General features: G+C 42.3%; 1 protein-coding gene across 1 annotated transcript in view; it reads left to right on the top strand.

The window, feature by feature from the left end:
* STOX1 (storkhead box 1) overlaps nt 1–25,947 on the top strand; it is a 52,966-nt gene that overhangs the window by 13,248 nt on the left and 13,771 nt on the right. The window lies entirely within an intron of this gene.

The following is a 25,947-nucleotide window of genomic DNA, read 5'->3' as shown; positions in this document are numbered from 1 at the left end:
TTCTGAAAAACAGTGAAACAAGATTTCTTACACCGAAATGTTCCCACCACTTCGCCACGGCTAACATATATTTTCCTTGCACCCTATAGATGTTGGGTTACATCGCTTTCAAGGGCGTAACTACCATAGGTACACAGCTGCTCTGGGACCCACAGCTGAGGGAGGGAGGGGTTTGGGGGGCTGTCCCAGGTTTCTATAGATCTTCTGTCATTGGGTGATCCATGGAACCCTTACAAATGTTGCTGTGGGGCCCAAAATTGACTTGTTACGCCCCTAGTTGCCCTAATTGATTTTCCCATAGGATATTATATGTTGAGTATATAAGCCAATTTACCATTATGTTAAATTAGTACACACAACAGAAATACCCATTATAATATTAACAGGAATTATTCTCCTCCACAGAAAAAAATGTAGTACGACAACTTGTGTTGCCTTGCAGTTATGTAATAATCAGAATAATAATAATGATGATGATTTAAAAAAATTGTCCAGGAGAGGCTCAGGCAAAACCCTAACCTCAGTCTTATCACTAATGCAAAATGGTTTACAAATTGCTGTTCACAAGCATTCGCTATCCAGATGTAGATAAAGGGGACGAAGATAAAGTACCAACCAGTCAGCTCCTAACTGTCACTTTACAGGCTGTGTTTGAAAAATGACAGGAGCTGTTTGGCTGGTACTTTATCTCTCTCCAAGGCTTAGTACATCTCTTCCAAAGTCACTTGTGACATTTTGCAAAGAAGTATGGCGAGAATGCCAAAGCTATAAGAGAATAGCAGAAATATCCCCTGATTTTTTATTTTTTTATTTGATATTAAAGTACAGTGAATTGTGTTTATCTATAGTGGGCATTCCCCATAGTCACATTTTATATTACATTAGCGAAACAAAATAGAAGAATATCTATACAATACTATACTGTCTTCCTTTACCTGTGTATTCAAGTCACATGACCTCAAGTTTTCGATCTACTTTGGAACTGCTTGTTTGGGATCTCTCAATTAGGTGCTCCCTGAAGACTGGTTTAACATAGGAGCTTGCCAGGAGCTAGGTAACCAGATAGTGTATTTTTATTTCCATTCTGTTTCACATGCTTTTGGAACAAACAGTCTAGTCTTGGGTGGATTGCATAAGTACACTGTATCTGTGTAAAGAAAGAATAGCACTTTAGAATAGGGCAGGCTGTATGTTGTAGTCCAGAAAAACACTTAGGTTTCTAGAAGACAATCTTCTGGTGGTTTTAAGATATTGCATGTGTTCCCACAGTGCTATCCAGCTTCTTCGCAGCGCGGACTGTATATCTTGTTACATTACATTCCGCCTATTTTTATGATGAAGTGTTAAAACGGTTTAAAATATATTTTGTCTGCTTGCTGTGTGTAATGGTGGTGTTATGCTAGAGTTCAGTCCCCCACTTCCCAGTACAAAGTTATATCGCTCTGCATTCACCTGATCAGCTTACTGGAAGTGCAGAACATCCTGCTGCCCTAAATCACAAATGCAGGACCTTCCAGTTCCCATGTGGTAAATCAACTACATAGTCGTACAGGTCGGCCCAGTAAAAACTTTCTTTTCTTTATGTATAACCTTGTCACATACATATGAGGCATTTACATGCTCACAACAATACTTATATGATTAAAAAAGAAATTAAAGCTCAAAAAATGTTGTCCATTTGGGATAGTTATCACATATCCTGGCTATCCATGACTGTTCATTCGGAGAAGTATGTATTTGCTTAACTGGTAATACAAGAGAGACCACATATCTCTGCACTGATGTTCTCAAATAGTGCGCTGCCATACTTTATCCTCTAGGATGACATCATGGGTGCAAACTGATGAAAAATTATCCTTTGCATTGACACTGGAGTTGGATTAAAATTTCTTGGACATGTTTGTCCCCACGTACACTAGGACATTGCTCACACTCTTTCACCCACAAATAATTTGCGGTCTCACTATGTTTGATCATTATGTCAATAACTCCAAAATTCTACCCTTTCAACACTCGATCCTTATACTTACCAGCGATTTATTATGTCTAAAGCACGAGATTGTGGGGAAAAACAAAAGCTTGTTCTATAATGCCAACAAAACCTTAATTCCCCAAGACTCCTTCCCAAGGTTTAGTCATTGCTTTGTTGGGTCCAAACGGCGCAAAAGTGTACATAACGGAGAGCATTGGTGGGGGACATTAATACCCCTTTTACACTGCTGCGATAACCCGGGTTATTGATGGGTCTGCCCGGGTCGCAGCTCAATGTAAAGGGTACCTGAAAAATAACCCTGCAATCCAACCTAGGTAGCTACCAGCAGGGCATTATGCATTCCCATAACACACCCATCAGGTGGAATAGCTTTGAAAGTCTGTAACCTCACAGTAATCGCCAGGAACACCCAACACATTCCAGCATCAGTGCGGCTCAGACGGTCCTCGGAGTTTGTACGCCGACCCCGTGGGACACATGCGCTGTGCAACTTTTTAGGGATTTAGACACATGTGCAGTCAGGAAAAATCACCCATATATAGAGTAAGTGAACATTGGCAATGTGTGCAACATTGGTTTGTTTGTATCGTTCTATCACGTTTGGTGGCTTTGCCCAGTAGCAGCCCACTTTTCACAACTGACAGCTTGAATGTTACCACTCATATTTAATTATATACTGTAATTAGGCACCAAGTTGTTTCTATCAGGGCTCATCCAATAACAATTAAGGGGAATCCAATTTCAGATGGGCTTCTTAAAAATTGCAGTGGTGCAGGGTTTTTCCTACAACTGTTGGGTTTTTCTATTCAATTACATGACTGAAAATGGGACACGGTGATTTCTATCTAGAAATCGCTGCATCTTTTTTCTCGCACCTCCAGAGCAAATCTGATTTTTCCTAAAATCGTTAGTTTTAGGAAAAATCAGCGGGACTTCCTCTGGGACCCCGGTGACACCCCCCTGAGGACTGATTAAGCAATTGGAAGTTTCCAGTTAGATTAATTAGTCCTTAATTACTCACCTTCTGAAGTAGTGTCTTTTTCCTCCAGCGTCGGAAGTCGGGTCTTCTGCAGCAGGGTGAATATGTAAGTATTTGTAAAAATGTGTGTGTGATCCCCCCTGTAGCCGACGCTGGGAGAACTACATCTCCCAGCAGCCCTTGCACTTCCTAGCAGCTCCCAGTGCCTCCCAGCAGCCCCCTCCCCAGTGACAAGATGGAGGGGAGCCGTGGAGACCACCGTACAGGTAAGGATAATTTTTTTTTTTAATTCTATTTTTACGCGCTATGGGGTTTTCAGAGCTGAAAATCCCGCAACCGCTTTTTTTAATTGGATACCGCGGGTATCGGAGTGCGTATGCCCGTGTTAATCCAAAATGGTATGCGAGGGGCGAGCGTTTTTTTACCTCGCTAAACCTCGCCCCCAATTGAATTTACCCCTAAAACTTGAATTGCTGGCTCGATTTACAATTCCATTTTTTTTCCCTAGCAGATGATTTATTACTCACAACTTAGGACCTGATTCAAAGATAGATGCTACTACGCTATTCCCCCAATTTAGCAATTATCGTAATCTGCGCCTGAGCCGCACTGCACATGTGCCTACTTTCATTACTGTTGGCGGTCACAGCCAGGCTTTATTCGCAAGTGATTGACAGTCATGTAGCGTTTAGGGGAGGTAACGAGGGGAGTGGCGGCTCAAATGCAGGAGTGTTGCAACGGGGGCATGTGGCAGCCTGCAGCTGCCATCCAGTAACGATGATTCCGGCTTCTAAGTTTCCCCGTCCATTCTGTATGACCATAGGGTTACTCAGACAGCCGATTATCGAATGATCTGCGACCAATGTATGTATGATAGAATAATGCTTATGTAAATACCTGTATTTTAGTTGTAGTACCATTTATGTCGTTATTAATCTTTGCACACGTGATATTTGTATTTACATTTAAATTTTTTCATTTATTTTTTTATTATTTTTTTACATAAATTTGGGTACTGAAAGCCAGAGTAGTGTTGGCCTGTACTGAGATTTATGGTTCAATCTGATTTAAATGTTGGTACTTAGGATAAGGTCAGAATCTGTCTTGTCCTTATCGCATTTTCAATAAACTGTTTTATACATATTCACTTAAGGTTTCCTATAGCAACAACATTTCCTTGCATTGTAAACTTTAAACTATCCCGAGACTGTTTGATAAATGGCCCTGGAGCCAGTGCTTCTAGAGGCAAATAAACATGAATTTTTCATAAGACCTCTATTTATTTTCCTTTTACATGGGCAGATGTGTGTTCACCCATGGGGAACATCTGTCTTCACGTGTAACTTGATTTTTGTGACAATGATACATTTCTGATTTAGTTTCAAGCTCTACCTGATTTGCACTTCCTTGTTCTAAAGTGATTTAGAATAATTCTGCCCTGTAGACGCGTGTGTATTTCTGGCACGCATCTCAATTTCCCTGGAGAAATGTTGGTGTATTCAGTTTCTGAGAGCCAGTTCCTACTACACTTTATACAGCGTTTACCTATGAAGTGCATTTTCTATGGTTCTTAAAGGAAAGTGTCAAAATGTGTTTACTGTAGACAAGGGCTGTGTTTCTTGAATGGCTGCCATGGAGAGCTGCTAATTGTTTGGCCTACTGCTGTGAATATGCTAATAATGTATAGCAGCCCTGACATTTGCGGCAGAGTGGCTGCAGACATATAGCTTGCCCACAGGCTGCTTTTATACTCCTTATGGAAACAATCTGTTTTACACCAGCAGATCACAGTCTGCTGCATACTAAAGCTAAAAGCGTTCTGTAAAAATGCAGCTTGTTAAAAATAGCCCGAGTGCTAACACGTGCATTTAATCTACTTGGACCAAGAATTTCCCATTAATTAACAATAAAGAAAGAAAGAGAAATAAATAGACCCATTTGCAAATTGTTAACTGTTACTGTTATTTCTTTATCCTATAAGTCAAACTTGACTAAGTAACAATGTAACATAAATAATATTAATTTGTATCTCATCAGAATGTTTATAGCAATACTTGATTAAGCTCTATTTATTTATTTTTATTAATTGTATATTTTTCCCTTTCTGTCTATGCTTTAAAGCTCAACTTTATATATCAATGGCATCGGGAATTCATTAAAGTAATATACAAAAAATTGGAATAGAGTTGCAGGCTAGTAGGTAATGCTCAGGCCCTAATGATCGCCCATTTCAGCAGGGGGCAGACACACAGGAGGATTCTGAAGAATCACCCTTGTCCTCATCATAGTAGTAGTATAACCAAAGCATCTCCGAATCTGCAACCTTCTAGATCCAGACAAAAAAATAATGTATGAAGCTTTCCCAGGCTGTGAAAAAGACTGGCCCTGTGATTCAATCCTGGCCGTACTAAAAAGGTGGAAAAGCTTTTCTTTAAATACTAAAAAGGGGGCGGAGGGTGGGGCGAGGTCTGAGACCAAACCTACAGTTGCGGGCAGTGGACAAAACAGCCAAGAGCAAATTGCCCACTAGGAAATAGCATAGCCCACTCAGGAGATAGCGAGAAAAAGTCTATCATGTGAGCAATAACGATCCTCCAGACCTGGGCCCAGTACACTTGATTTGATGACATTCCCACAGACAATGGTCTAGGTCATCCACACTTAGTACAAGATTAGTTGCTAGTCATAGTAAATTGGTACGACACGAGGATAAATACTTTCAGAAACAATTAGACATAAGTAGTTGTGGGGAGGAGATGAGAGTGGAGTAAAATATCGGTAGTCAGCGTCGGAAAGCCGCCGTTTCTTTGCGGGTTGGATCTGGAAACTTAAAGCAGCACTCATATTCTGTGGCGTGCTTTACACTAAATGTGAGTGCCACTTTAAATTTTTTGCTGTAAACCACCAATAAGTGTCGGCTTACAAAGGTCACCGCTTTGTAAATATAGCCCCAAGTCCCTAATTATCGGACACTCATCTCTGCCCATAATGTGAAGTTGTAGATAGCCATGCTGTATTGGAAGCAGGGATTGCCCTTCATTAAGCTTTTAAGCATTTTTTTTTTTTTACTACTGCTACGACTACTTTACATTTATATTTATTAATTTATATATTGTCAACATAAACCTGCAGCACTTTAGATATGAATAAACCCAGTAATAAGTCTAAGCATTAACCATCAGACAAAGAGTAGAGGTAGCCCTGCTAACGCACTTGAAGTCTATAGCAATTTGGGAGTTTGATACACGAGGTTAGTACATATTTGTCCCGTCAGATCGCAATAGGAAAATAAATGTAGTGAGTGCACGCTGTGCTAGGTGATGGTGGGATCTGGGTGCCTTTTACCTTATGCTCAGTCACACTATGGTCAGTGCTTGTTGATTTTTGCTCCTTTAGCTGTAAATACAGTTGCTCACTATACCCGGCCGTTTCCATGTTCTAAGTTTTTTTTTTCAGCAAGTTCAGTTATTCTATTGGCCAGAATCCAAGAGAGAAACCACCAAGAGGAAAATCCTGATACTGATTATAGTGTTACAACCAAACCTATGTTTATACGTGTTTACAGCTTCATATCCGAAAATAGGTAATGTTCCATTTGAAAGCCCAGTAGCTGCCCTTTTAGGAAAATTCATGCAATCCTATTTCATCTCGGTATGCATTCCACTAACAAGATAGCACTAGACATGAGAATATCACATAGGCAGAAGTGCGGTCTGTTTGTTATTACCGAATATAATATTCCATGTTTCTTTTACATGATGGTCTTAAATAACTATGTAACATAAGAACTGAAATTCTTTAGCTGTACATACAAACCCCTGGTACAATGCTTTATTCAGCTGTCCTGACTTGACAAATGCACAAATGCTGTCATTCTGTGGATAAAGTAATGATCTGCAAAGGTATGGAATCGCTGTAGTATGGATTCCTGAATCTAAACACAGAATGAAACTAACCAGACATTTAAAAAAAAAAGAACCAAAAAACAAATACAAAGAGAAAGTGTCTAATTATCAACCATAGATAGAAATATAGTTCTACCAGCTAAGAGGCCAGTTGATTTTATTTTTTTAAATGCTATACATATTTAATCCACTATGTTATGGCATACCGTCTTCCAGAGCCGTAACTAGACTTTTTGGTGCCCTGTGCCAGAAAGAGCATTGGCGCCCCCCTCATTTTTCAAAGGGACCTAATGCGCCCAAAAAAGGGCCATGGCTTCATGGGAAAGGGCCAGGGAAGAGATAGGAGAGGCCAGGAGATGCTGGGGATGAAATAAGAGGAAGCTACAAGCAAGAATGATAATAAACAGAAATTTGACAGGCCCAAACAGTACCCCCGGACCTGTGGTGCCTGTGTGATGGCACCAGCCACACTACCCTAGCTACGGCCCTGCCGTCTTCCTTCCTGTTTGTTCTTTTAATCTCTGATCAAGCGCCCTCCCAAATGTCTATATAGTGAATGTCGCTGGTCCCCACTCCACCTTGCTCTCACCGACTCTTTCGCTCCCCTGCAGGCGTCCTTCTCAACTCTTTGGGAGCAGGCGTGCAGCATTTTCTACTTGGGGTAATGTGAGTGTGACGTCAGAACTGACGCCAAATATAGACAGGCCAATTTAGTTAAGCCTCTCTCTGGGACCAAGAAGCTGACAAAGTATTAGAACAGGCCTGGCCAACCTGTGGCTCTCCAGCTGTTGTGAAACAAAAGTCCCAGCATACCCTGCCACAGTTTTGCAATTAGGGAATGCTAAAACAATGGCAGAGCATGCTGGGACTTGTAGTTTCACAGCAGCTGGAGAGCCACAGCTTGGCCGGGCGTGTATTAGGACTTTACTCTAGTGTCCAGCCCTATTCGCTCTCCTGTTATCTTGTGTCTGACCAGCCTTGTTCTGACTTCTCTGGTTCCCTGCTGATTCTGCACTTATGCTGTGACTCTTTTTAGTTCTGACATTGGCTATTCCTGCGCACATTTTTACCTATTATTATGGTAGTCTCAACATTGCAAGGTTTCCTGCCAATATCACAATGTTGATGATTGTATTTCTGCAATGATCCATTTTTAAACAGCATTGTGCAGAATTGAATTGCCCCTAGGATTCTGGGCAGGGCACAGCGAAGGCCAACCTTCCTTGTCGGGGCCCTTGGTGAAAGCCACCGGTGCATTTCACTCTGCGTCTCTGTCTCAGGCAGCACCAATCTTAGCTGATAGAAAAGAATCTAGCTTCTTTAGTCTTTATTCAGGGCAAAACTCTTCTATATTTTTCGTATGGAATGAGTGGGAGCTTCACAAAAATGTGTGAAACAATTGTTTGATACTTGGGAAAGTTTTGTTGAAATCTGTCTCCTAATATTAGGGTCCAAGGGCCTGATTCAGACCAGCTCGTGAGCGCATAGCACTCGCATGTGGTTCGATGGCCGGGCAGTGCGCACTGCGCATGCGCGAGCCCCGTATCGAGTGAATTTTCACTCACTGCGGGACTCACTACAAGACGGGCGGCTGTCGATTGTGATTGACAGTTCGCCCCATTTTGTAGGTTTGCAGGGGGGGTGGCTGGACAAATGGAGGCGTTCCTGAAGGAACGTCTGCCGTTTGTGGGCGGCCCTACTGACATCACCAGTGATGCCAGTAGTGAACTTCCTGCTCTATTAGAGCAGGAAGTTCACTGGGGCTTGCGGTGGATGAGGCCCTACCACAAGGGTCTCTTCGCAAGCCCGATGGTCGCGATAATTGCAACCAACGCCAGGCCGCCGGCTGAAGCTGTGGGTGGTCATCCACAGCTTAGCGAGCGGCCTGGAGGCTGGTGGGAAAAAAAAACGGCCCGCCCTGATTCAGAGCGAGCGCTCGCAAATAGCGAGTGCCTCTGAATCAGGGCCCAAATCCGCAACACTATGGTGTAAAACACGGATACTTCTACAGGATAACCCAATATTACTCCCTTGACTGAGCCACTGTACATGGGGGCTTTCCCGCACGCACCTGCCTGATTTTACAATTTATGTATCTGACTTTCTCTTCTGCTGTATGGACAGAACAAAACATTGTTTATTATTTGATTAGCAGAATTGTCTTAGTAGGTTTTGTCCATAAGATTCTTGTATTTGATCTTTATTATTATTAATAGTGTTCATTCTAGCACCCTGAACCTGTAACAACCAGTGCAGTTCCTTATTCCTGCCTGGGGTGTCGCTCTCTGTTCTGGTGCTTCTAACACACTCTGGCCTGTATCTCAAAAGTTTGTTGCATCATCTGAGTGGGCTAGAAGCACCAGAGCAGAGCGCGACACCCCAGGCAGGAAAGAGGAACTGCACAGGTGGGAATGGATATATAATGCCGGCTGTCGGGATGCCTCCTGATGGTTGGTCAGTGTGTATGAACAACCATCATCTGCAGATACTGTATATCTGTTAGGTGTGGACCCAGCTTTAGTTAGGTGACAGACCCTTTACAGAGTGGTTCTGTTTTCTATTTGTATTGTTTCATTAAAATACAGGGGGTCAGTCAGATGGGTTTTACACAGTGCAGGGCCTATATGTGTGCTCCCCAATCCTGCAAGTTCATGGTCCATCTGCATATGTCATGTCTACGCCTGCCATGGTCTGTCTGTCTGTCCTATCGTTTGTAACTTGTCATTTACTGTATGAGCAAATGTATGACATTGAAGTAGCATTCTTTTTTTTTTGTATTTTATTATCTTCTTAAATATGTCCTGAAGTGTATGTGTGTGTGTGTGTGTATATATATATATATATATATATATATAATATAAATGTCTTACTACCCTGTTGAAACTCGTGTAATGCTTTCCGTAAGCCCACACCACCCCCACACACACAGTGCCCCAACCATAGTCCTCTGGCCCATTTGGTGTGGTTTGTGTCCTAGGTTAGGCAGGAACATATAAACCTCTCTGGGGTGGTAAAGCCACAGGAGGCCTGTTTTCTGCTCTTTCCATTCTCATTTGGCGTCCTTCATCTGCGTGTGGCTCAGGGATAACCCAGGAGCTGCCGTTGCTGGAATTCCTGGGATACACTAGCTGTGAGCATGTGTTTCAGATGAAATTACTATATATTGGAGACTTTCCACTTCCATGTGGATCCTGTTTTGCTTTGGTTTTTTTTCTAAACCCTTATAATAGGCTTTCTGAATGGTTCAGGAGGAGAAGTTTAAACAAACTGCAATAAAAGTAGAATTTGCCACATGTCATAAACTTGAGGTTTCTGTGATGTTGCTTTTTTCCTTAATTGCTCTTTCGTACAATGATTTCATGGGACTAACTAGTAATGCCACTGGCCTTTTGAAGTGCATAAACCTTGTGTCTCTGTTTAACACTTCCCGACCCTTGATTTTATTTTAAGTACTCGGAAACCAACATTACTGACTCTGGTTCTTTGTTCAGGCATCTGAGGGTATAGTGTAATAAAACACAGGGTTTAGGAGAGACCCATTGCACTTAGCTCTGTGTATCACCATGTTACTCACGGCTTTGTGAGCCCCCACTTCTATTTGTTTTGTTTATTGTTTTTTATAAATAATGTTAGCAAAGTGCTACTATTAACTCTGATATACTAAAGTGGAGGAGATGGGACACTACAGGATTTCTGCATCCACCAGCTTCAGAAGTCGTCTTATCACTTACTATGTGACTACAAAATAATATCTTAAAGAAAAAAGATTTGAAATCATGACAGTTCTTAAAGGTGAGAAATCTAGTAGCAATTAAGATTTTCAAGGCTTGGTAAATGGTAGCACTAGCAGGTCAGTGACTCTTTAGTGTTACGTGGCATGCAGCACTATTGGAAGGTGGTCAGAATGCCGATGCTAGAATTTCGACACCTGTCAGAATCCCGACCGCCAGAATCCCGAAGGTAAGTAGTGGGGTTATGGGAAGGGTTAGCATTAGACACTAAGGGGGAGGGTTAGATTTAGGGTGCGGGTAGAGGGAGGTTAAGTTTAGGCACTGGGGAGGGAGGGTTAGGGTAGGGACAGGGAGAGGTTTAGGATACTGACTGAAAAAGTGACTGCCTGGATCCAGAACACCGGCGAGGCTTTGTGCATTGTATTTTAGTCACCAGAATGGGGTCTGTGCATATAATAATCAGATGGATTGCATTGGATTTGTTTGAATATCTTGTGGCAGGGGATTTTAATCAGTTGCGCTAGATCCCCTTCAGTTAATGGACCCTGATGTCATCATTTACTATCCTTGTAGATATCTCTCGAGAATAGTAAACTGTGGCGAGCGAAGTGAGGTGAGTAAAGCGAGCCAGTGAAGGTACACGTTTCTACTGAGTTAACAGCACTGTCTGATGTGTGGGAGCATCATGTGTCCCTGTAATCTCCAATTGTTCCCATGATGAAAGCACTACTGTGCAAGTACACTTTATGGTAGGGGAGAATGGATTTTTTTTCACACTACTATATTGCTTGGCAAGAACAGTTTACTGCAAGGTTTACGGAGGAGTCATATACCATAAACAGCACCGCAGAGAGCTTCATTCAGACAATACAACAGTCAGAAACCTATCAATTTGTGCAAAATATAAGGTTTGTCTTGGGACTGTATGCATCACATATATATATATATATATATATATATATATATATATATATCTTCACTTGTTTTATTGATTCATGTAATTGTACCCTATAATAGGAAAAAGCAGGGTGCACTAAAAGCACAGTCTACAAAATGGACATCCTGCTATTATACCTCTCCTGTCATACTCCTGAGATTTGATGAAAAATGATTAGAATATTACAAAGACGATATCTAGAACTTATAAACTTCTTCTTTGGTTATTGTAATCATTTTTATAGTTAACACTCATCAACTTTGTGGAGCTCCATGGAACTGCAGAGATGAGGCAGGAAGAGCTCAGCTTCGCTTCTGTATAGTCAGACATAGCTTGTAGAGCAGGGGGTGGGGCCACACCATGGGCAGTAAGCTGCACAGAAAGAGAGCTAATAGAGGCATACCTCTGAGCATGGGGAGGCATGCCTTGAGCACTGATGGACACCTTGGATGTGTCATGTGACCAGAAAGTGCACTGCAGTGTTTAGAGGTCGGAGCTCAAGTCCGCAGCAGTAAGAGATGTAGGTTGGAGAATCAATGGACACTGAAGCTTAGTGTAGTAATTGGAGAGTTACAGTGAGTAGGGGGTGAGACAGGCTCTCTGCCCTCAGACCCATCTCCATGTGTGCCTCCCCAGCCATTGGCCTCTCCGCACGTCACTGCTAGCAATGCATTCTGCTCACACAGGTAAGTGGCTCTGGGTGGTAGTGCAGCTAACAGTAAATATAATGCAGCGTACACACGGTCAGATAACCTGTCAGATTTAACGATAATGATCCTATCGTTATCGTTAAAATCTGACAATTTCTGCCCCATGCAAACGATGGTCGATGTGCGGGCACGAATGGTCGTTATCGACCATCGTCCGTAGTCCGTGCATGCAGGCCAACCTGGTCGATATCGACCAGGTTAGCCTGTTTACTATAGAGACCTGCGATCGTTAATTGCGGGTCGTTATAGTCGTTAGGGAGTTAATGCATGTGTTGGATGCTCGATAACGATCATCCAACACATGCAAGACGATCAGATAACGATAGTTATCGTTATCTGACCATCGTTGTGTCTGACCGTGTGTACGCACCTTAACATGTATACCACATGTATACCACAGTTGAAGTATGTTACTCTCTGCCCCCCCCTCAATCGATTGAAATAAAATACAAATAATTGTACTTTTCCCCCATTACATATAATTGAAAAAATACCTTATGCACTCCTCTGTCTCCCACTAGCTTTAAAATTATACATATAACTTGTTTTTATTGAAAGTTAAGCAACTTTAAACTATATATATAGTTTTATATATAATGATATACGTGTGTGTGTGTATATAAATAAGTAAAAAAAATATATATATATAATATACAGACACACAGACACATACACTTTAAAAAGCAAAGTTAAAATGTATGCCACAGTGTCAAACTGAAAGTGATACACAGCTGTAACTTAATATCCATTAGCTGCGAGGCAGTATTGTCCTTTTAAATGTGTGTTTCAAAACAGCATCTTCATGATTGATTACCATTTAAACTTGTGGTTTAAAGGTCAGTGGTATCCTAAATATAATGTAACCTACATGCACTGGAGTGAAGGGTCACTGCAAGGCACATCACCTAGGGTATCACATTTGACACGGCTGCCAAACTGTAACTTCTTTGATTTAAATTGTTTTCATGTTGCAATTTGTGAAAAACAGTAAATAAATACTGTGATTTTGCAGAAGTTACGAATTTCCGGGCAGTCCCAAAAACCAATGGCGCCTGTTGAATGGTTGACGGCAGTATTTCGTGGTCCGTAATCCTGTCTTGATGAGTAAAATCTGTTCTTTATTCTTAATAAAGCAGTCATTGTTTCCATACTTCAAAATCTATTATGTACATTTTTTCCTTCTCAAAGCAAAAGAAAATGAGCAAGGTTACTTGGAGAAACAGAGGCACCAGATGCTGAAGTCAGGAAGGAAAAGGCATAATTTGGGCTACAGCTGTTTTCTCATTTGTAAAAATGTGAAGCATGTGGCAGCTAGGTCCGGGGACATGCAAGTAACGTTGTTATGATTACTGGTAGGAGGCATCAAGGAGAACGTGAATGAATAGTACCATTGCTGGTTATTTTCTTTTGAAGGACAGGAAGATCTCCAGATGACTAGGTTCTACATGCCACTTAGCCTGAGTTGGGAAACACCAGATACTTTGAATACAACTAGTTTGTGTGCGGTTAGAAGAGAATTGACAGACTGCAGTATTGTTTTGCCACTAAAGCCACGTTTCCAGGCGCTTATTCACTACTTCAAAATAGGCCCTCTGACTTCCTAAGACACACGCAGGACTGGCTCACCACAATATTACATATGATTGCTGCTAGCGGTTTGTTTGATAAACAGAAACAAATTGGCAGCCACCAGGTCATGTATATGACCTGTACAATAAACCGCTTGTAGCCTTGAGTTGTTGCCATCATACATGATCTATTGTTAATTAGTGAGAAGTTCTGCTTTGCATTGAAGGAGTATTGTTAAATGTTAGTGCATGTTCTCTGTAGTGTAAAAGGAAATCCATAAGTTACTACAGTTGTGGTATGACTTGTCAGGTTCTGAATGTCGTCCGTCATAATGACGACATGGTCCTTAGGCCAACAATTGACATGTAGACATGCATTTAGGTCGACATGGATAAAATGTTGACATTTAACATGCCAACCCCAAAATGTTTAATTTTTTTTTTGTTATTTTAGCCTAAACCTTAACTCAACCCTATAAATACACGAAAAAACAAATGTCGACATTTGGTGTTGACATTCAGAATGTTAAATGTCAATATTTTGAATGTTTTGACATTTTAGCCATGTCAACCTAAGGGCATGTCCACCTAATGACCACGTCAACATTCAGACCTGTTGACAGTCTGGTGTCGACATAATGTCGACCATTGTAATGTTGACAAGTCAACCGGATACCTGTTACTACAGAGTTAAGTGGTATCAAAAACATAACTTGTAAAAACATTTTAAAAAACCCTGCTCGATAAATCCCAAATATGATCCTTAAGTGATTCTCTCCTGTTAATATGAAGTCATTCTTTCTTTTTACTATACAATAATCTATTACTTTTACCGTAAAAGATGATTAAACACATAAGGGTCAATTCAATTAGCCACAAATTGCTCGCGGCCGTGTGTAAGTGAGGCTATATGCTGCACTTATGGTACCTTCGGACTCGCTGATTTTTGTTTCTAGTCTCATAGAGCTGCGTACAAAGATCCAAAAATTTGGGGCGAGATCAGGCTGTGAGGGGGGGGGGGGGGGGTTTGAGGTGCAGTAGGCGGCGTTTCTACATTGTTACAAAGGCAACTAGCCCCCCTCACATCTATTGGAATCGGCCCCCAAATGTTCATATATGTACAATGAAAGTACATTATTGCTTAGTGTGAAGATGCCTTCGTTCTTACTGCAGCTTTGTTTAAAAGTAAAGTATCACTTTACTGTGGTTCCTCCTACATGTGTAGGACAGTGTCCTGGTGGTATCTCATGCAGGTCAGTAAGTTGTAAATGTAACAAAAATGACCCAGTTCCCATCTATTAATGAATCAATCCACACAGCACAAGCGTGCAAAACTCATTGCAGTGAGTTGGTGCTTGTTTACCAGTGGGCATCCCTCCAAGTAGCAGGGGCAATAATTGTCATAGGAAAAGGGAGTTTGAAGTTGTATTGGACTCCAGTAATACTGGCTATGTCCCAGTGATAGATGGAAACACCCACAGTGTTGTGCAACCAATTTCCGTGTAAGCAGCGGTATGCATGGACTGCCCCAAGGAACACAGTTTAAATATTGTAAACCTATTTAGTTCAGTATAAGCTGTCCAGATGTTACAATGAAGCCAGTGGGTTGAACACCCAGGTCTCATCCAAATTGACATTCCTGTCAGCAGTCACGGTGAATGGCGGAACCTGTGTGTAGCCACTTCTGTTTGTTTTACAGTATTAACCTTTGCTGGCTAGGAGCCGCCATGACAATGTATATGAAGAGTGTTGTGCTATATTTACTTATTATGGAAATGCTCTGTCTCAGTTATGGCATTATTTTATACATTTTACTGTCAACACTGCTATGGAGGTTTTTTTTATTTTTAGGGCTTTTACTTTTCTTTATATATAATGATGTTAGACAGATACTCGCAGGAATATGACAGTGCATATGGAGATATATCTGATCGTTTGAGTAAATAGCTATTTTCACAACCGGGGAAGTAATAAATCACTCCTGTCTGTCCCCACATTGCCCATGGCATTGCATACTGTGGGGCATATTCAATTGGGGGCAAGAATAGCAAAAATCCTGCACCTGCGAGGTCTGCCCTGCACCTGCGAGGTCTGCCCTGCACCTGCGAGGTCTGTCCTGCACCTGCAGGATTTTTGCTATTCAATCAGGTGCTTGTTTTTTTAGATTTTTGAGCGCCGAGAGGTTTTTTGCTCGCACCTTCAGAGCAAGTCTGATATGTCCTAATATCGTTAATTGTAGGAAAAATCAACGGGACTTGCTCTAGGACATCGGCGGAAACCCCCTGAGGACTAATTAAGCATTGAAAGTTTCCAATGAGCTCAATTAGTCCTTAATTACTTACCTTCTGCAGCGCTTTCTTCTTCGTCTAGCGTTGGGATCCAGTCTCCTGCAGCAGCGGTGAGTATGTCAGTGTGTGTGTTTGTATGTGTGTGTGCATGAGTGTGTGTGAGTGACCCCCGTGTGTGTGTCCCTCCCTGTAACGGGCGCTGGGGGAACTACAACTCCCAGCAGCCTTTGCTCCTCCCACCAGCCCCCGGAGCCTCCCACCAGCCTCCAGGACTCCCAACAGCCCCCCCCTCCTCCCCAGAGACAAGATGGAGGGGAGGCCACTGGGAGCCATGGAGACCTCCGGGCAGGTGAGTGTAATTTTTTTCTTTACACGGCGCAGGTTTTCAGAGCTGAAAACCTCGCAACCACTTTTTATTTATTTGAATATCGTGGGTATCTGGAGCATGCATACCGCTTTAATCCAAAATAAGGTGCAAGTTTTTTTACCTCGCTAAACCTTGCGCCCAATTGGATATGCCCCTTTATGTAATTGATCAGCAGTGCTAATCACAGTGACTGTACAAGGAGCCAGTTTGTTATCACTTTTCTTTGTATACAGTATACTGTAACTACGCCCCTTTGTAAATTCTTTTCCACCGTGTCACACACACTCTTTACCATGCTTTTTTCGCCACACTATCTCACAAGGCTTTGACAGTGGTATGTTATAGGTTATTTGGTGTAATATAACATTTGAATAGAGTATTATTGTACAGTCACATTGTTTGCCACATTTCACCCTGTTGACACATTTTAAATATTTTTTTCTTTCAATTCTGCCTCTTATCCTCCTAGGAGTTCTCCATGTTTACAATAAAGCCTATACTAAGGGCTGAATTCAATTAGTCACAAACTGGGTGGTACGACTTTCTAACGTGGGCCTGATTCAGAGATGGACCCACTGGCTGTGCAAAAATATGCAAAAATCGCAGTAGGCGTCTAGTGTAAAAAGACGGCCCCACTGCAGGCTTCTGTGATCCGCTGCTGCATTAGAAGACATGGCATCGGTTCACCATCGCGACCATCGGGAAGGCATCACCCATCTGAGTACCCCTAAGGTTATTTAGAATGGCCGCCACATCTCCACTGCCGAGAATTCGGAAGACGCAGTCACTGACCTCGGCACTCCCACAAGACGGAGGCGACGCTTCCTTTTTGTGCGAAGGTCCCCGTCTCCTAAACTGCCTGTGCTCATCAATCAAGCTGCAGCTTCCCCCACATTGCGTTTGTAGGCGCAGCAGTATCGCAGTGCAGTAAATAAATAACTTTGGAGACCTGCAACCGAATCAGTCCAGCGTCCATCTCTGAATTAGCCCCTATGTTCTCTATATAAAGTCACTTTGCTCTCCTGCCATAATGATTTTCTGAATAATGTAACGTTGGCCATATACAATACAAAGCAGAGCTAGTAGAGACATGTCATCTGATATTGTTGCTAACATTTCAAGCGATGGGGAGGGTGGGGACATATTAAAAATGTATGACACTTCTGTGGTGGTTCATTCTGTAAGTGGGTATCGTATATAATGCTCTCCAGCAGCGATACTCTAAAATAGCATGTAATTAGTTGTTTGCCAAATAGATGCCCAAATCCTTACAGTTTCTGCCAACAGCAGACATTACATCTTACTGTAATGCTGAGAGTATTTTGTAATTTTAAAACTAAATTCTCTTTTAATTGTGTGTGTATATGTATATACACACACACACACACACACACACACACATATATATAATGTGTGTGTGTGTGTATATATTATACTGTGCAAAAGTTTTAAGCAGATGTGGAAAAAATGCTGCAAAGTAAGAATGCAAAAATGGAAGTGTTTTTATCAATCAACAATATGCAAAGTAAATTAATAGAAGAGAAGTCTGTATCAAATCAATATTTGGTGTGACCACCCTTTGCCTTCAAAACAGCATTGATCCTTCTAGGTACACTTGCACAAAGTCAGGGATTTTGTAGGATTATAGTCAGGTGTATGATTAACCAATCAGACCAAACAGGTGATAATAATCATCATTTTCATATGTAGGTTGAAACACAGTTATTAACTGAAACAGAAACTGTGTAGGAGGCTTAAAACTGGGTGAGGAACAGCCAAACTCTGCTACAAAGATGAGGTTGTTTCATGTCACAGGTCATACACCATGGCAAGACTGAGCACAGCAACAAGACACAAGGTAATTATACTGCATCAGCAAGGTCTCTCCCAGGCAAAGATTTCAAAGCAGCCTGGGGTTTCAAGATGTGCTGTTCAAGCTCTTTTGAAAAAGCACAAAGAAACTGGTAACGTTGAGGACCATAGACGCAGTGGTCGGCCAAGGAAACTTCAGATGAAAGATATCATGCTTACTTCCCTTCAAAATTGGAAGATGTCCAGTAGTGCTATCAGCTCAGAACTGGCAGAAACCAAAGGGACAAAGGTAGACCCATCTATTGTTCGTAGAAGTATGGCCAGAAGTGATCTTCATGGAACAATTGCGGCCAAAAAGCCATACCTTCGACATGGAAACAAGGCCAAGCGACTCAACTATGCATGAAAACATATGAACTGGGGTGCACAAAAATGGCAGCAGGTGCTCTGGACTGATAGGTCAAAATTTTAAATATTTGGCTGTAGCAGAAGGGCTGGAGAGCGGTACAATAATGAGTGTCTGCAGGCAACAGTGAAGCATGGTGGAGGTTCTTTGCAAGTTTGGGGCTGCATTTCAGCAAATGGAGTTGGGGATTTGGTCAGGATTAATGATGTCCTCAATGCTGAGAAATACAGGCAGGTACTTGTCCATCATGCATTACCATCAGGGAGGCATCTCATTGTCTCCAAATCTATTCTGCAGCAGGACAATGACCCCAAACATACAGCAAATGTCATTAAGAACTATCTTAAAGAACAAGTAGTCCTGGAAGTGATTATATGGCCCCCACAGAGCCCTGATCTTAACATCATCATCGAGTCTGTCTAGGATTATATGAAGAGACAGAAGGATTTCAGCAAGCCTACATCCACAGAAGATCTGTGGTTAGTTCTCCAAGTTGTTTGGAACAACCTCCCTGCCGAATTCCTTCAAAAACTGTGTGCAAGGGCCAAATGTAATAGGGTGAGAGTTTAGCAGTAAACTCTCACATTTTTTAAACCAATGTATTAGAGTCCAAGAACATGCAAACTAGACTCAAAAAAACCCTTCACGATTTAAACTCTTATCCAGATGTTTTTCCATTTTGAAGATAAAACTCGACCAATGTGAGAGTTTACTGCTAAACTCTCACATTTTCTAAACTCTCACCCTATTACATTTGGCCCCAAGTGTACCTACAAGAATTTATGCTGTATAAAAAGTCACACCAAATATTGATTTGATTTAGATTTCTCTTCTGCTCATTCACTTTGCATTTTGTTAATTGATAAAAATAAACTATGAACACTTCTATTTTTGAAAGCATTCTTACTTTGCAGCATTACTTCCACACCTGCACAGTACTGTGTGTATGTGTATACACACACACACACACACTATGTATGTGTGTGTAAAAAATAAATAAATAAATAAATTATATATATACTATGTGTGTGTGCGTGTGTGTAATAAAAAAAAAATATATATATTATATTATATTTATTTATTGTAGGTAGATATTGAGTTATCTTCAGATGCTGCCAAAGTCAAATTCAAGAAAAATTAATCTTAAAGTGAATCATGGCTGAAAATTTAGCAAAATAATTGGGATGCAGTCACTGTCGACATCACATGAAAGAGGGATATATTACGGGATTGGAGGGTTAGGACCCAGGAAGGGAGGGTTAGGCACTAGGTGGAGTGTATAAGGTAAGGCTATGGTAAGAGAGGATTAGGCACTGGGTGGAGAGTTAAGGCTAGGCTATGGGAAGGGAGGGTTAGGCACTAAGTTGAGGGTTAAGGTTGGGATACGGGAAGGGAGGGTTAGGCAGTAGATGGAGGGTTAAGGTGAGGCTATGGAAAGGAAGAATTGGGTACTAAGTGGAGGGTTAAGGTCAGGATACAGGAAGTGAGGATTGGGCACTAGGTGGAGTGTTAAGGTAAGGTTTTGGGAAGGAAGAATGAGGCACTAGGTGGAGTGTTGGGGTTAGGCACTAAGTGGAGTGTCAAGGTAAGGCTATGGTAAGGGAGAATTAGGTACCAAGTGGAGGGTTAAGGTTAGGCTATGGGAAGAGAGGGTTAGGCACTAGGTGGAGAGTTGGGGTTAGGTACTAAGGGGAGGGTCAGGCTGTGGGAGAGGAGAGTTAGAAGTTACTTCCTGCTGGAACTGCTTCATGACACCCAGAAGTCATGATCAGTTGACCACTGTTCCCAGAAGCCATTGCTGGAGTTGTCGGAGATCCGCTACCAGGCAAATGAAGCCACTGCACCAGGACACACTGTTTTGTTGACATTCTAATCATGTCATCATTTAGTCAGTGTCGACATTCTGAATGTCTACATTACAGCCATGTCTACATTTTCATGCTGACATTATGAATGTTGACATGATGAAGGTTGACAAAATATACCGTACCCAAATAATTGTGTAAATGCCGTAATCAGTGTAATAATTTTATCCTCGAATATTTAACATGTTTTATATTAAATTAGCCATAACTACCCCCCAAAAAAAAACTTTTTTTTTAATTGTCATAAATGTTGATAAATTGTGAACCTTGTGTTTACCCCAGTGTGGTACAGGATTAGGAGCGCAGGGCATGTCCTGACACGGGGCCATGTATTGATGTATTGCTCAGTCAGTCACATGACAGTACGCTGGTGGTATGTCAGGGCAGAACAGTGGGCCTAATTCAGAGGTGGATGCCATGCCTGTTGCTGCTGCGTCTTCAAATGCAGCAGATCTGAGAAGATATGCAAATGTCGCAGCCGCAGTGTTTACTACGGCCCATCGCCAGCTTCTCAGATCTGCTGCCTACAAAGAAGCAGCATCGGTCGCACCATCCAACCTCTTTGCAACCCTATGGTTGCTCGGAATGTACGTCGCACGTAAGACGCTGGGACTAGAATGACTGCATAAGAAGACACAGTCACTGGCTGCGACACACCTGCGTTTGAGTTGCTACATCCCCGTTACCTCCCCCAAATGGTCGCTATCTAGCAATCACTCTACGTCCTAATCCACAGTATGACCGCTGTCGCAAGACCATCGTGGCACATGCGCAGTGTGGCTCAAATGCTTGTGCAGCATAACTACAGAAAAATCCAGACTGCTCCCATCTCTGAATCAGGGCCATTGTTTCTGATAAATTGTTTGCTCCACCTATAAAATCACTTTGCACTTTTTCACTGAATGCACCAAATGCAGAAAAGCTATTGTTTGTTTCCAGTATATGTAGTAGTAATTTTTCCTGGTGGTGTATTTACCAGTGTGTCTGATTTCCTGGGATAGTCCAGTTCCTGGAAACGTTTCTCTTAGAATTCCGATGCTTGGTGCAGCCAGTTTAACGGACTATACAATTGGGAGCGAGGTTTTTTTTCTGCAAAAAATCACACGGACCTCTCGCCCAATTGTGGAGTAGCGCGGGTATGCCTGCTCCCGATACCCGCGGTATTCAATTAACAAAAAAAAGCTAAAAACCATGCTGTGTGAGGAAAAAAAAAAACCCCTACTTACCGGTCCATTGATCTCCACAGCTACCAGTCATCTTCCCTCCATGTTTGGAACTAGGGAGGGGGCTGCTGGTAGATGTAGTTTTGCCTGCAGCTTTCTCCCAGGGGGCTGACACACACTCACACATACTTACACAGGAATCGGTATGAAATACAGATGGACGCGATGCCGGCTGTCAGTACACTGTGAAATCCCGACAGGGGAATGGTAAGTAATGTTCCCCTGTCCTATTTACCCCCTAACCCTCCATTCCTGCACCCTTATTCTAACCCTCCCAATCCCGCTCCCCTCATTTTTCAAAGGGACATGATGCACCCAAAAAAAGGGGCAGGCCTCATGGGGAAGGGCCAGGGAAGAGATAGGAGAGGCCAGGAAATGCTGGGGATGAAATAAGAGGAAGCTACAAGTGAGAATGATAATAAACAGAAATGTGACAGGCCCAAACAGCGCTCCCTGCCCAGTGGTGCCGTGCCGCACTACCCTAGCTACGGCCCTGCTATGTCCCTCCGGGCTGCCTAAACCTAACTCTGCCTGTACCCCAGCGCCCATTACTCTCCCCTTTCTGCCGGGATCGGAGTAGGCATCCCGAGTCATGTCAGGATTTTGGCGCCGGTGTTGTCTCTGCAATTAGGATTCCAGTGCCGGGGTTCCGGCAGACGGCATCCCGGTTGTCCGGATCTTAACCACATCCCCTTACACATACTTACACACACTCACACATTACTACACACACTCACAAAACATACTTGTGCACACCGCTTCTGCAGGAGACAGGGTCTTGACGCTGGAGGGAGAAGACACCGTTTTGGAAGGTATTTACTGATAAGCAAAGTGGAAACTTCCAATTGCTTAATTAGTCATTAGGAGGGGTGCCGCCGGGGTCCCAGAGCATTTCTTGACAATTTTTCCTAAAAATATGGATTTTAGGAAAAATTGGATGTGCTCTGGATGTGCGCATAAAATAAAAAACCCTGCACCTAATTGAATAGCAAAAATCTTGCACCTGCAGGAAAAACCCCACAGGTACTGGATTTTTGCTATTCTTTTACCTAATTTAAATTGCCCCTAAGTCTGTGTTCATTGCATTTGGCACTTGGCACAACAAGAAGTATGGTGCAGCTTTTATGGACTAAGCAAAGGCCAGGTGGCATGCATGTAGTGGTTTTCTGTTTCAAGAATAGGAGAACCCAATGTATTACTGTGCTGTAAAGCTATACCTTTGTTAATGTCAGTGTAGCTAGCCGATTATGTGACAGAATCCTTTGTCTACTCGTATAATTTCCTGAATAGGATACAGGGTTGTTCCAGGTTAAGCTCTCATAATTATTGAGAAACAATGCTCATTTAGGCAGAAAGTGCGAGCATGACCAGAAAAGCGGCTGCACTCCTGAGGGGGCCCGTGTGCAGCCCCACATCTTACCTTGTGCCGGCAAGCAGGTGCCCATTCCACCGCGGCACCAACTTCCCAGGAAAATTGTGCATACACACAAGAGAGCACAGGCTCTGGCACATCACAAGAGTCTTAGCTTTCACTACACCGAGATCTCACTGGGAAGATGGCGCCGCGAACGAGGAGGAACCCACTTGTTGGCACAAGGCAAGTATACTCTGGGTACAGGGTGCACCACACACCCTGCACTTACTATAAATACGCGTATGCAGATTTGGGTGATGCTGCCATTTATGCCTTCTTGCATCTGGATAGGTGGGATAGGAGGCTGCTAACATAGGCAGAGTACAGTAATAGAGTCTTGGCACAAATGCAAATCGGGGGCATGTGAAGCGCTGCAGCATTTATTGGCTACATGCAAAAGCAGCCGCTATTTATCTGGAATGGGATTAAAATGCCGGCGGTGGCAAATCCCAACAGCGGATGCCCGACAGGATGAAGATCCCAACAGGGGGCAGGTAAGTACCCTAACCTCCCCTGTCCCTCCCCCCTAACCCTCCCTTAGTGGTGCCTAACCCTAACCTCCCCACAGGGCTGTAACTAGGGTAGTGCGACCAGTGCCACGGCACAGGGCACCAAAGGGCACGGGGCGCTGTCAATTTTCCTGTATATTATTATTCTCATCTTTTATCCCCAGCATCTCCTGGCTGCCCAGGAGTACCCCTATCTCTTCCCTGGCCCTTCCCCATGAAGCCATGGCCCTTTTTCAGGTGCATTATCTTATGTCCCTATTTAAAAAAATGATGGGGCCAATGCTCTCTCTGGCACAGGGCACCAAACAGTCTAGTTCCGGCTCTGGCAGGTACAAATAGCGAATCATGCTGATGACTATTCTCAGCACTAATAAACCACTTGTGATTGGCTGATTTGAGAATGTCCAAAAAATGTATATCCAAACCTTTCATTGTTTGGACATACATTATGCTTCTTATCAAAACCCTTTTTTAGTACAGAAGACTAAAGTGGAGTTTTCTGTTATACTAGAGATGTTTTAGCAATTTTACTAATGTCTAATATTTAATATGTTTGTAGCAAATAAAGAAATAAAGGGTGCGGATAAACCAGGTGCACGTGCTACACATCAGAGTAGTTGCCGTTCTGCATATGGTCACAATTGCCGCTTTAGTAATTTGTTATATTCATGCTGTTTGTGTCAATACATAAAATATTTACTCATGGTCTCACTTGGTTATTCAGTTAGCCATCATTTTTTTCTGGTACTTAAACACAAATACATTTTGGCTATCATTCCCTTTGGACATGTCTTCAAATTATTTTTCTTCTTATGGTCTTTATAACCCTCTTTATACCGACTAGTACCTTTCTAGTGTCTGTCTCCTCCATACTAAAATGATGTTGTAAATGTGTTCATAATCATTATTACTATCAGGTTTGTTTCTCTATCACCTATTTTAAGTGCTGTTTTCAGGACATTCCTGTCTCGGGACTGTGGGTATTATATTTCAGAGCTGACATGAGCTTACAGAGGAGGGAAGGTATCTGAAGTCTCTACAAAGACTTTTCCCTGATTTATACACCTGAATGTGGTAGCCTAGCAACTACCTGGGATAAAAGGCTCTTGGAAAGTTCTGTATAAACAGGCTTTGTTGAAGTTCACAATGGTAGGCTGTAACACAAAGGTCAGCAGTAATTTAACAATCTCCCTGTGATGGGGATCTGTCAGTCCTGCTTGGCTCTCACATAAACATTGTAAACACCTTTTATCCAACTTTTTTTTTGCTGTTGTTTAAAGATTAGGCTGCACCTTCATTTGGAGACATGCACTTAATTTTGTAGCGGTTTCTCATTGTTGTTTGTTAGAAACTTTAATGTGACTTTAGTCATTTAGTAGCCTTTTCTGGCTTTGTCTCCAGATGCAGTCTGTTTCTTCTTTTTTTTTTTTTAATATGTAAACTGACTGGTGTCTAAAACTGAACATACAAAGTCAGCACACCATGTCACATCACATATTGGTGGTGCTGTGGTACATCTGGTACGTACACGTTTTTATTCTCTTGCACACCCAGCAGAATACACACTCGGTAGCTTTTTTTTATTGTGTATACCTTTATAGTAGTGGGTAGAGCCCCTTTGGTCCCAGAACAAGCTGAAGTCTTTGTGGCATGGATTTCCTAATAAATTCAGGCCCATGGTAACATCATGATAGCATTACGTAGTACCTGCAGATTTTCCAGCTGCACATTCATGCTGTGATTCTCCCATCCCTCTATGTGCTCTATTACACAGGTTCTCAAACTCGGTCCTCAGTGCATGTTTTCCAGGTTTCCTCACTGAATCACAAGTGAGATATTAGCTCCACCTGTGGATCTTTTACAATGTGGCAGTGAGTAATGACTACACCTGTTCTCCTGTTGGATGACCTGCAAAACATGAACTGTGTGGGGTCCTGAGGACTGAGTTTGAGAATCACTGCTCTATTTGATTGAGATTTGCTGAATGGACGCCATTGATTTACACTGGACTCCATGTTATTGAACCAGCTTGAGACAACATGTTATCCTGCTAGCAGTAGCCATGTTGTGGCCATAAGGGGATGCACATGGTCAGCAGAGATACTCATTGGTTGGCTGTGGTATTTAAATGATGATCAATTAAGAGGCCTCAGGAGTGCCAAAAAAACATTTCCCCACCTCATTTAACCAATAGCCTTAACCATTGACAACGGGCAAGATGGAAACCATGGATTGATGTT

This window comes from Taudactylus pleione, unplaced genomic scaffold (assembly GCF_031769625.1).
Source record: "Taudactylus pleione unplaced genomic scaffold, aTauple2 ptg000016l, whole genome shotgun sequence".
Classification (NCBI taxonomy): domain Eukaryota; kingdom Metazoa; phylum Chordata; class Amphibia; order Anura; family Myobatrachidae; genus Taudactylus; species Taudactylus pleione.
Note: the sequence above shows the minus strand (reverse complement) of the source record. Positions and strands in the feature narration are given on the sequence as shown.